The following is a 12,871-nucleotide window of genomic DNA, read 5'->3' as shown; positions in this document are numbered from 1 at the left end:
ATTCTTGGTTACCCTTGGCTTCAACTTCACGACCCCTGAATCTCATGGCAGAATAAAGAAATTATCCAATGGTCACCAGCATGCTTTCAAAGCTGTATCTCTCATCCTCAAGTCACTCTCTTGTCCACCTCTGTGGACAGCCCTCAGCCGGACTCCCTGGACAATGTCCCTGAATGTTATCTGGACCTTAAGGAGGTCTTTAGCAAGGGAAAGGCTTGTGGGCTACCACCTCACCAGCCCTATGACTGTGCGATTGACTTACTGCCAGGCATGTCACCACCACATGGGCGTACAGTTAGGTCCATAAATATTTGGACAGAGACATTTTTCTAATTTTGGTTCTGTACATTACCACAGTGGATTTTGAACAAAACAATTCAGATGCAGTTGAAGTTCAGACTTTCAGCTTTAATTCAGTGGGTTGAACAAAATGATTGCATAAAAATGTGAGGAACTAAAGCATCTTTTAAACACAATCCCTTCATTTCAGGGGCTCAAAAGTAATTGGACAAATTAAATAATTATAAATAAAATGTTCATTTCTAATACTTGGTTGAAAACCCTTTGTTGGCAATGACTGCCTGGAGTCTTGAACTAATGGACATGACCAGACACTGTGTTTCCTCCTTTTTAATGCTCTTCCAGGCCTTTACTGCACCAGTTTTCAGTTGCTGTTTGTTTGTGGGCCTTTCTGTCTGAAGTTTAGTCTTTAACAAGTGAAGTGCATGCTCAATTGGGTTGAGATCAGGTGACTGACTTGGCCATTCAATAATATTCCACTTCTTTGCTTTAATAAACTCCTGGGTTGCTTTGGCTTTATGTTTTGGGTCATTGTCCATCTGTATTATGAAATGCCGACCAATCAGTTTGGCTGCATTTGGCTGGATTTGAGCACACAGTATGTCTCTGAATACCTCAGAATTCATCCGGCTGCTTCTGTCCTGTGTCACATCATCAATAAACACTAGTGACCCAGTGCCACTGGCAGCCATGCATGCCCAAGCCATCACACTGCCTCCTCCGTGTTTTACAGATGATGTGGTATGCTTTGGATCATGAGCTGTACCATGCCTTCACCATACTTTTTTCTTTCCATCATTCTGGTAGAGGTTGATCTTGGTTTCATCTGTCCAAAGAATGTTCTTCCAGAACTGTGCTGGCTTTTTTAGATGTTTTTTAGCGAAGTCCAATCTAGCCTTTTTATTCTTGAGGCTTATGAGTGGCTCGCACCGTGCAGTGATCCCTCTGTATTTACTTTCATGCAGTCTTCTCTTTATGGTAGATTTGGATATTGATATGCCTACCTCCTGGAGAGTGTTGTTCACTTGGTTGGCTGTTGTGAAGGGGTTTCTCTTCACCATGGAAATTATTCTGCAATCATCCACCACTGTTGTCTTCTGTGGGTGTCCAAGTCTTTTTGCATTGATGAGTTCACCAGTGCTTTCTTTCTTTCTTCCTCAGGATGTACCAAACTGTAGATTTTGCCACTCCTAATATTGTAGCAATTTCTCGGATGTTTTTTTTTTCTGTTTTCGCAGCTTAAGGATGGCTTGTTTCACCTGCATGGAGAGCTCCTTTGACCGCATGTTTTCTTCACAGCAAAATCTTCCAAATGCAAGCACCACACCTCAAATCAACTCCAGGCCTTTTATCTGCTTAATTGAGAATGACATAATGAAGGAATTGCCCACACCTGCCCATGAAATAGCCTTTGAGTCAATTGTCCAATTACTTTTGGTCCCTTTAAAAACAGGGTGGCACATGTTAAGGAGCTGAAACTCCTAAACCCTTCATCCAATTTTAATGTGGATACCCTCAAATGAAAGCTGAAAGTCTGGACTTTATGTCCATGTCCATTATATAACTATAACTTGAATATGTTTCAGTAAACAGGTAAAAAAACAAAATTTGTGTCAGTGTCCAAATATATATGGACCTAACTGTATATATCCCCTCCCCCAAAAGGGACACAAAGCTATGGAAAAGTACATTCAAGAAGCCCTCAAGCAGGGTTACATCCATCCTTCCAAATCTCCAGCTTCTGCAGTCGTCTTCTTCATGGAGAAATGGGGTGGTGGTCTCCAACCATGTATTGATTACATGGTATATAAACCAGGTATCGGTAAAGTGCCCATGTCCTCTTCCTCTTGTTCCTGCAGCCTTGAAGCAACTCAGATCGGTGAAGATCTTTTCAAAATTTGATTTACGCAGTGCGTACAACCTAATCAGGGTTAAAAAGTGTAATGAGTGGAAAACTGCCTTCAGCACTAATGCCGGCCATTTTGAGTACTGGGTAATGACATATGGCCTTCTTTGGCTCCTAGCGTGCTCCAATGCCTGATTAAGGATGTGATACAGGATATGCTAGGCAGATATGCCATCGCTTATATAGACAACATCCTGATCTACTCCCCAGATGAAGGAAGTCACCAAGAACATGTGAGTGCAGTTCTCAAATGCCTGCTTCAGAATCACCTCTATGTCAAAGCGGAGAAGTGCGAGTTCCATCAGAATCATATCTCCTTCTTAGGATATATCATCAGCACTGAAGGAGTTAGTATTAACTCATCCATGGTCTCTGCGGTCATGTCCTGGCCTATGCCCACGTCCATAAGGGACCTTCAGCATTTCTTGGGCTTTGCGAATGTCTATCGCCATTTTATTAGGGGTTTTAGCACAATCGCTGCTCCCTTGACAGCTCTGCTAAAGAAGGGACCTAAGCGCTTCCAGTGGATCCCCGCAGCAGAAGAAGCCTTTAGCCGTCTCAAACATGCCTTCACCTCCGCCCCAGTCTTACAGCATCCTGACCCATCCAAACCTTTCACCCTCAAGGTAGATGCATCTGACACAGGAGTAGGGGCAATCCTGTCACAACATTTTGGGGAGAAACAGAAACTTCATCCAGTAGCTTTCTTTTCAAAGAAATTCTCTTCTACAGAAAGGAACTACAACGTTGGTAACAGAGAGCTGCTTGCCATAAAACTAGCCCTTGAGGAGTGGCAACACTGGCTAGAGGGACCCATTCACCCATTCATAATCATCATGGACCACAAGAATCTTGAATATCTCAGGAAAGCCAAGAGATTAAACCCTCACCAGGCCAGGTGGGCTCTCTTTTTCACACACTTCAATTTCACCATTTCATTCTGCCCCAGCTCCAATAATACCAAAGCTGATGCCCTATCTTGAGTCTTTGTTCCTTCTCATCAAGATTCTGTCACCTACCCCATTCTCCCATCCCAGTGCTTTCTACAGTCCATCACCTGGGACCTAGACAAGGAAATAAGGAACTCACAACCTCAAACTCTCCCCAACAATCTCCCACCTGGCCTACATGTGCCTAAGCACCTTTGAGGCAGACTCATCACTTAGGCTCATGCAGCTCCTGCCACAGGACACCTGGGCAGTCAAGATACTCATCAAATACTAAGGAACAAGTACTGGTGGGAGAACATGCTCACAGAAATTAACCAGTTCATCACCTCATGCTCTGTCTGTGCCCAAGCTAAGGTTCCTAGAACCCCTCTGGCCAGCAAACTGTGCCCCCTCTCTGTTCCTTAGAGACCGTGGTCCCACATAGCCATCGATTTCATCACTGACCTCCCTCCCTTGCAAGGCAATACCACCATAATGGTGACTATCGACCGCTTCTCCAAAGCTCTTAAGCTCATCCCATTACCTGTCATCCCCACAGCATCCCAAACAGCTGAACTACTATTTCAGCAAGTATTTAGATACTATGGCTTCCTTGAGGACATAGTCAGTAACTGGGGCTCTCAGTTTATTTCATGCTTTTGGACTTGCTTCATGGAAAGATTAGGGGTATCATTGAGACTCACATCTGGATACCATCCTCAGTTGAATGGCCAAGTAGAAAGAGCCAACCAAGAAATTGGCTGTTTCCTGAGGATCTTCTGCATGCATAACCAGGGGGACTGGGCACGCTTCCTTCCATGGGCCGAGTATGCACAAAACATCCTCAGACACTCTGCAACCCAATTAACACCATTTTAGTGCATACTTGGCTACCAACCACCCCTGTTCCCTTGGGATGACACGTCAAGCCAGGTACAAGCCATGGAAGACTGGTTCACACACAGCCAGACAATATGGGAGGAGGTACACCAACATCTGGAATTGATCAACACCAAGTATAAAGACTATGGAGACAAACATGGAGCAGACAATCCAAACTCTTCCCCGGGTGGCCACGAGAAACCTCAGAGAACCCAACACCTGTAGAAAGCTTCAGCCACAATATATCGGGCCATTCAAGGTGCTATGTTGCATCAACGAGGTCTCATACCATTTGGAACTCCCCCCTCACAGTAGGTTATCCCGCACGTTCCACGTCTCAAACCTGAAACCTCCCATGCCAGGACCTCTTGCTGAAAATGCACGGGTCCAGGAGCACCCAGCTCTCAACATAGAGGGTGAACCCATCTACCAGGTAAATAAGATCCTCGATTCTAGACAAAGAAGAGGGCAAGTCGAATACCTGGTAGATTGGGAAGGTTATGGACCCGAAGAACAAGGCTGGGTCTCTGCTAAGGACATTCTAGACCTGCTCCTCAAGCAAGAATTCCATGGTCTACATCCCAACAAACCAGCACCCAAAGGTAGGGGGCACCCTAGAAAGAATGGAGCTCCCAGAGGGAGCTCCTGGGGGGGGGGGGGGGGGGTTTCTGTCAGGAAACCTGCTGAAAACATTCAGACTACAAACATGGACACTTTGAACTACACTCCCCAAGATTCACAGTGCCCTCTGTCTCCTGACTACTGATTACAGCTGTCTCTCATGTTCTTAATCACTTCTCTTCCTACTTAAGCCACTTACTCACTCAGCTCCAGTGTGAAGTATCATTCTGCTCTTTTCAGTTCATATCAAGCCTTGTTATTTATGATTGCCTCTCATTTTCTGACTCTTGCTATTCCTTTTCATGTTTACGTGCTTTGTCTTTCCTCTACCATGTTCTTAGCCAATTGCCCGACCCTCGCTAGTTCCCTGACTTTGATTCCTGTCTCACGTTTTGGCTTTGTCACAGTTTGCACCCCGCTCTCCTCTGCACATACATCTGTAAGTGTCTGCACCCTGACAGGTGTGTGTGTGTGTGTGTGAGAAACTGCTTATCCTGTGCAGGGTCAGAGGCAAGCTGGAGCCTATACCAACTAACTGTGGGTGAGAGGCGAGGTACACCCTGGACAAGTTGCCAAATCATCGCAGGGCTGACACATAGAGACAAACAACCATTCACACCTACAATCAATTTAGAGCCACCAATTAATCTAACCTGCATGTCTTTGGACTGTGGGGAGAACCTGGAGGACCCAGAGGAAACCCACACAGACACGGGGAGAAAATGCAAATTCCACATAAAAAGGCCCCCATCAGCCGCTGGGCTTGAACCCAGAACCTTCTTGCTGTGGGGCGACAGTGCTAACCACGACACCACTGTGCCACCCTTTTATATATATTATTCCACAAAATTGAGTCATATGAGTTGATATTTTGTTTTTGATTTTTGTTTTTTTTGTTCCATATTTTGTTGCTTTTTTTTTCTTTTTTTTTTTTGGGGGGGGGTTGAGTTGAGTTTGAATCCTTGGTTGGTTCAGCAAAATGCTCCTCCATTTTGTTTTTCTCTACTCACAGTATATGAGCTGAGAGCCTAGTAGTAGATTAGCCAATCAGAGTGTGCGATTGCTCATATCCAGTGAATGCTTTATATATACAGTTATATATATATATATATATATATATATATATATATATATATATATATATATGGGCGGCACGGTGGTGTAGTGGTTAGCACTGTCGCCTCACAGCAAGAAGGTCCGGGTTCGAGCCCCGTGGCCGGCAAGGGCCTTTCTGTGCGGAGTTTGCATGTTCTCCCCGTGTCCGCGTGGGTTTCCTCCGGGTGCTCCGGTTTCCCCCACAGTCCAAAGACATGCAGGTTAGGTTAACTGGTGACTCTAAATTGACCGTAGGTGTGAGTGTGAATGGTTGTCTGTGTCTATGTGTCAGCCCTGTGATGACCTGGCGACTTGTCCAGGGTGTACCCCGCCTTTCGCCCGTAGTCAGCTGGGATAGGCTCCAGCTTGCCTGCGACCCTGTAGAACAGGATAAAGCGGCTAGAGATAATGAGATGAGATGAGAGTGTATTTCTGATTAGTTTAAAGTGATCTTCATTGAAAAGAACAGTGCTTTTCTTTCAAAAATTAGGACATTTCAAAGTGACCCCAAACTTTTGAACGGTAGTATATATATATATATATATATATATATATATATATATATATATATATATATATATATATATATATATATATATATATATATATATATATATATATATATCACACACATATACATATGTATGTGTGTGTATATATGTGTTTTTTATATATATATCAGCTGGATAGTACAGTGGTAACGCTCACTGACTACGACGCAGGAGATTGGGGCTCGAATCCCGGTCGGGGCAAAACATCATCCAGTAAGGGTCCTTAGGCAAAACCCCTCATGATATATCAGCCTACCTCAGGAATGAGTGAAGACATAACTGATAGAGTCATACCGGCTCAGACGTCGCCCGGGTCAACAAGGTCTGCGTCAGTTGCTAGGGAACCAGGGCAAACTGATAAGAAATGGGCTACTGGAACAAGACATCGATGGACGAGGACAGAAAATACGGATTTGCTGGAATGCTACTATACAAGGGATACATGCAGCGATTGTGGGACCATTGGATACTTCGAAACCCACAATCAAGGCTAACAAAGAAACAGCTATTAGCCCAGTGTTCCAACATAACGTAATCGAAATCTATTATCACAACTAGAGATTAATGAAATACAACAACGATGCTACGGCAAGGGGGAGCCAGGAAGACAGGTCAGCGGCGAGATGTCATCATCCCCACAACCAGAGATTGGGTACCAAGCCCCAACAGCTAACAAAATCAACACAAGAGCTGCTGACCTGAGAAGGAAGATCGTGACCCAACTGGAAACCTGGAGCCCCTGATGAATACCGAAGCTGAGTTGCCAAGTACCTTCAGAAGATCTACTAGTAGATGTGAATGCTGCTCTGAAGACAATCTCCACAAGAACCATCACTGAGACCAACAAGCTGATACACAGTACAGCAACAGTAATCATGGAGATGCTTGGACACAAGGTGGGCTCGGGACATAACAAACAGTATCCACCATGGAAGAGATGATTAGAGGCCAAGATAAAGGCAGCATGGAGAGAAGTTAGCCAGCTAGCTGAACTACAGAAAGGGAACATGGTGAATAAAGGGGCACCCAGGAAGTACAACTCACTCTCCATACCAGAGGCACTCGAAACTGCCAAACAGCGACTAACAGCTCTGGCCACCCGGTTGAAGAGATACACCAAGGAGGGAGAGGCCAGGAGAATAAACAAGCTGTTCTCCACTGAACCAGCCAAGGTGTACTCTCAGTGGCAGGGGAACAACAACCGGTCAGACCCACCAAGAGCTGAGGTGGAAAAATATTGGAAAGACATATGGGAAAGAAAGGCATCACACAACACCGATGCCCAATGGTTAGTGGACCTAAGAGCTGACAACAGCAACCTCCCAGAACAAGAACCAGTAACCATCTCAATGGCAGACATCAAAGATGAAGAGCTGGACAGCACCAGGCCCCGATATGATCCATACGTACTGGCTGAAGAAGCTAATTGCACTCCATGAATGCCTAGCAACACAGATGAACCAGCTGCTGAGGGATGGAACCCACCCAGAATGGCTAACCCAAGGCAGGACAGTCCTAATCATGAAGGACCCCCAGAAGGGACCCATCCCATCCAACTACCGGCCAATTACCTGTCTCTGCACAACATGGAAGGCCCTGTCAGGCATCATTGCGGCAAAAATGAGTAAGCATGTGGCTCAATACATGAGCGAGGCACAGAAAGGAATTGGCAGTAACACCAGAGGAGCCAAGCACCAGCTACTGGTCGATAGAACAGTTGCCCGAGACTGTAAGAAGAGACAGACCAACCTGTGCACTGCCTGGATTGACTACAAGAAAGCCTATGACTCAATGCCACACACATGGATACTGGAATGTCTGGAACTGTATAAGATCAACAGGAACCTAAGGACCTTCATCCAGAACTCAATGGAAATGTGGAAGACAACCCTAGAGGCCAACTCAAAACCCATTGCCCAAGTCAACATCAAGTGCGGCATATACCAAGGAGATGCACTATCACCACTGCTGTTCTGCATAGGCCTGAACCCCCTCAGTCAGATCATCACGAAGAGTGGCTACAGGTACTGATTCCGTAGTGGGGCAACAATCAGCCACCTGCTCTACATGGATGACATCAAGCTGTATGCCAGGGACGAGCAAGAAATTGACTCGCTGATCCACACCACCCGGATCTACAGCGATGACATAGGGATGTCATTCGGATTGGACAAGTGTGGCCGGATGGTCTCAAAGAGAGGCAAGATGATCAGGGCTGAGGGGATTGACCTACCAGAGGGCAACATAGGTGATATCCAAGACAGCTACAAGTACCTTGGCATCCCACAGGCTAATGGAAACCATGAAGAAGCCACAAGGAAGTCAACCACAGCCAAATACCTCCAGAGAGTAAGGCAGGTCCTGAAAAGTCAGCTGAATGGTAAGAACAAGGTCTGAGCCATCAACATGTATGCACTACCAGTCATCAGATACCCCGCTGGTATCATAAACTGGCCAAAGGAGGAGATAGAAGCCACAGATATCAAGACTAGAAAGCTCCTCACCATGCATGGAGGGTTCCACCCCAAGTCCAGCACCCTGAGACTATACACTAAGCGGAAAGAGGGAGGCCGAGGGCTAGTGAGCATCAAGACCACGGTCCAGGATGAAACATCGAAAATCTGAGAATACATCAGAAAGATGGCCCCAAAGGATGAACTGCTAAGTGAATGTCTCAGGCAGCAGAATCCTGATGAGAGTGCAGAGGAGGAGGAGGAACAGACAACCTGGAGAGACAAACCCCTACATGGCATGTACCACCGTCAGATAGAGGAAGTGGCTGATATCAAGAAATCCTACCAGTGGCTGGATAATGCAGGACTGACAGACAGCACAGAGGCACTAATCATGGCAGCACAAGAACAGGCCATAAGCACAAGAGCCATAGAGGCCAGGATCTACCAGAGTAGATCAGACCCAAGATGCAGACTGTGCAAAGAAGCCCCTGAAACAGTCCAGCACATAGTAGCAGGGTGTAAGGTGCTAGCTGGATCAGCATACATGGAGAGGCACAACCAAGTGGCTGGGATAGTATACAGGAACATCTGCAACCAGTATGGAATAGAAGTACCCAAGTCCCAATGGGCCATACCACAGAAGGTGGCTGAGAACAACAGGGCCAAGGTTCTGTGGGACTTCAGCTTCCAGACTGACAAACAGATCCTGGCTAACCAACCGGACATAGTGGTGGTGGACAAAGAGCAGAAGAGGGTGGTGGTGATAGATGTGGCGATCCCAGCTGACGCCAACATCAGGAAGAAGGAACATGAGAAACTTGAGAAGTATCAAGGGTTGAAAGAGCAGCTGGAATGGCTGTGGAAGGTCAAGGGTTGCGTGGTCCCCGTGGTAGTGGGGGCACTTGGGGCAGTAACCCCCAAACTGGGAGAGTGGCTCCAGCAAATCCCAAGAACAACATCTGAAGCCTCAGTCCAGAAGAGCACAGTCCTAGGAACATCGAAGATACTGCGCAGAACCCTCAAACTCCCAGGCCTCTGGTAGAGGACCCGAGCTTGAGGATGACATGGATACCACCCCCCCGCCGGGGATGAGAAGAAGATTTTTTATATATATGTCTGTGTGTGATATATCACACACGTGTGTGTGTGTGTGTGTGTGTGTGTGTGTGTGTGTGTGTGTGTGTGTATATGTATGTATATACCCTGATTCCAAAAAAGTTGGGACAAAGTACAAATTGTAAATAAAAATGGAATGCAATAATTTACAAATCTCAAAAACTGATATTGTATTCACAATAGAAGATAGACAACATAGCAAATGTCGAAAGTGAGACATTTTGAAATTTCATGCCAAATATTGGCTCATTTGAAATTTCATGACAGCAACACATCTCAAAAAAGTTGGGACAGGGGCAATAAGAGGCTGGAAAAGTTAAAGGTACAAAAAAGGAATAGCTGGAGGACCAAATTGCAACTCATTAGGTCAATTGGCAATAGGTCATTAACATGACTGGGTAAAAAAAGAGCATCTTGGAGTGGCAGCAGCTCTCAGAAGTAAAGATGGGAAGAGGATCACCAATCCCCCTAATTCTGTGCTGACAAATAGTGGAGCAATATCAGAAAGGAGTTTGACAGTGTAAAATTGCAAAGAGTTTGAACATATCATCATCTACAGTGTATAATATCATCAAAAGATTCAGAGAATCTGGAAGAATCTCTGTGCATAACGGTCAAGGCCGGAAAACCATACTGGGTGCCCGTGATCTTCGGGCCCTTAGACGGCACTGCATCACATACAGGCATGCTTCTGTATTGGAAATCACAAAATGGGCTCAGGAATATTTCCAGAGAACATTATCTGTGAACACAATTCACCGTGCCATCTGCCGTTGCCAGCTAAAACTCTATAGTTCAAAGAAGAAGCCGGATCTAAACATGATCCAGAAGCGCAGACGTCTTCTCTGGGCCAAGGCTCATTTAAAATGGACTGTGACAAAGTGGAAAACTGTTCTGTGGTCAGACGAATCAAAATTTGAAGTTCTTTATGGAAATCAGCGAGGCCGTGTCATTCGGACTAAAGAGAAGGACGACCCAAGTTGTTATCAGCGCTCAGTTCAGAAGCCTGCATCTCTGATGGTATGGGGTTGCATTAGTGTGTGTGGCATGGGCAGCTTACACATCTGGAAAGACACCATCAATGCTGAAAGGTATATCCAGGTTCTAGAGCAACATATGCTCCCATCCAGACGACGTCTCTTTCAGGGAAGACCTTGCATTTTCCAACATGACAATACCAAAGCACATACTGCATCAATTACAGCATCATGGCTGCGTAGAAGAAGGGTCCGGGTACTGAACTGGCCAGCCTGCAGTCCAGATCTTTCACCCATAGAAAACATTTGACGCATCATAAAATGGAAGATGCGACAAAAAAGACCTAAGACAGTTGAGCAACTGGAATCCTACATTAGACAAGAATGGGTTAATATTCCTATCCCTAAACTTGAGCAACTTGTCTTCTCAGTCCCCAGACGTTTACAGACTGTTGTAAAGAGAAAAGGGGCTGTCTCACAGTGGTAAACATGGCCTTGTCCCAACTTTTTTGAAACGTGTTGTTGTCATGAAATTTAAAATCACCTAATTTTTCTCTTTAAATGATATATTTTCTCAGTTTAAACATTTGGTATGTCATCTATGTTCTATTCTGAATAAAATATGGAATTTTGAAACTTCCACATCATTGCATTCCATTTTTATTTACAATTTGTACTTTGTCCCAACTTTTTTGGAATTGGGGTTGTGTATATATAGTGTGTGTGTGTGTGTGTAATCAAGGTTTTGTAAGTGACACAAAGTAGAGTAATTAGTAAGGATATAACTTAAGATGTGAGTTGATGGGACACAAAATTCTCTTACAATGTATCCGACATTCAGCAGCTCATCACGTAATTGTGCCTGGGCCCGCCTGCTAAATGCACTCTGCGTGCAGTGAAAACTGCACTTTAAAGCTGCTGTGAAAAGGCCAACCATAAAACTATTAAACAGCACTGAACTAAAAAAGCATTTCAGTAACATATACATTTGTCTACAATCATATTACTCAATCGTTATACCGTATGTGTTTTTACATCTGTTGTAACCCTAATGGTGTTTAAGAACAAGTTAATTTTTTAGGTAAAGGTACATTAAGACTTTCAATTTTAATTGAAAATATTTTCTAATTTAATCTGCCTTGTTGTTTCCTGCCCATCCACTGTGACTGTTCTTCACTCATAATTGGAAGAAACCATGGTCGATGCAAGCTTCGCCAGCACTTTTCTGAAGACCGAAATGGGACATGCTATGACACTGGATGTTGAATGCATGCGCAAACAAGGATCACAATACACCATTCAGGACAGGGCCCAAACCTGTGGGAAAACTATAGACCATAGAAAAATGGCAATACTGCTTGGAGCAACATGCATAAAGTTAATTTCCCTTTGGTTTTCAGATTAAGATAAAATCATGGAAAAACTGACCCAATTTTAGGCCTGGTAAGGTTACTTGCTGGTTGTAGTCATGGTGGTGTTCCAACATTTGAACAAGTTAAAGTGTAGATAATGTGTCAATCATAATGATGTGTCTCAATTAAAAGTGTCCTCAGTTAAAATGTATTCAGTCAAAAATGAACTCTAGGGAAAGTCAAAAAGATTGATGTCGTAAAAAGAAAAAAAAAAGGTACCCTATGGGTACATGTGGCCAGAGCCGGTTCAGACCTCCATGGGGCCCTAGGCAAAATTCTGCTAAGGGGCCCTCTTAACTGAACCCCAAAATGTTCAACAGTCGCACCTGACACCCGGTGCTTCCACTCATCTCCCCCTTTAAACATATTGCACTAGTGTCACCACCTGTTGGTCTAACTCCAAATAAATACAGACCAAATCAAATCGAACTAAATGTGTAACAAATTACTCACCATTAAAAATGTCCCTTTCTGCACTTTCTGGATGCAAAACCAGCAATGATGTCGTCATATGATATTTGCTTCCCCACATCATGGTTGATGCTCATGATGGCCAAACCACTCAGACGTTCCTGGGACATGGAAGATCTCAGATAGTTTTTGATCATTTTTAACTTGCTGAAGCT

This window comes from Neoarius graeffei, chromosome 6, assembly GCF_027579695.1.
Source record: "Neoarius graeffei isolate fNeoGra1 chromosome 6, fNeoGra1.pri, whole genome shotgun sequence".
Taxonomy (NCBI): domain Eukaryota; kingdom Metazoa; phylum Chordata; class Actinopteri; order Siluriformes; family Ariidae; genus Neoarius; species Neoarius graeffei.
This window is presented reverse-complemented; position numbering follows the sequence as displayed.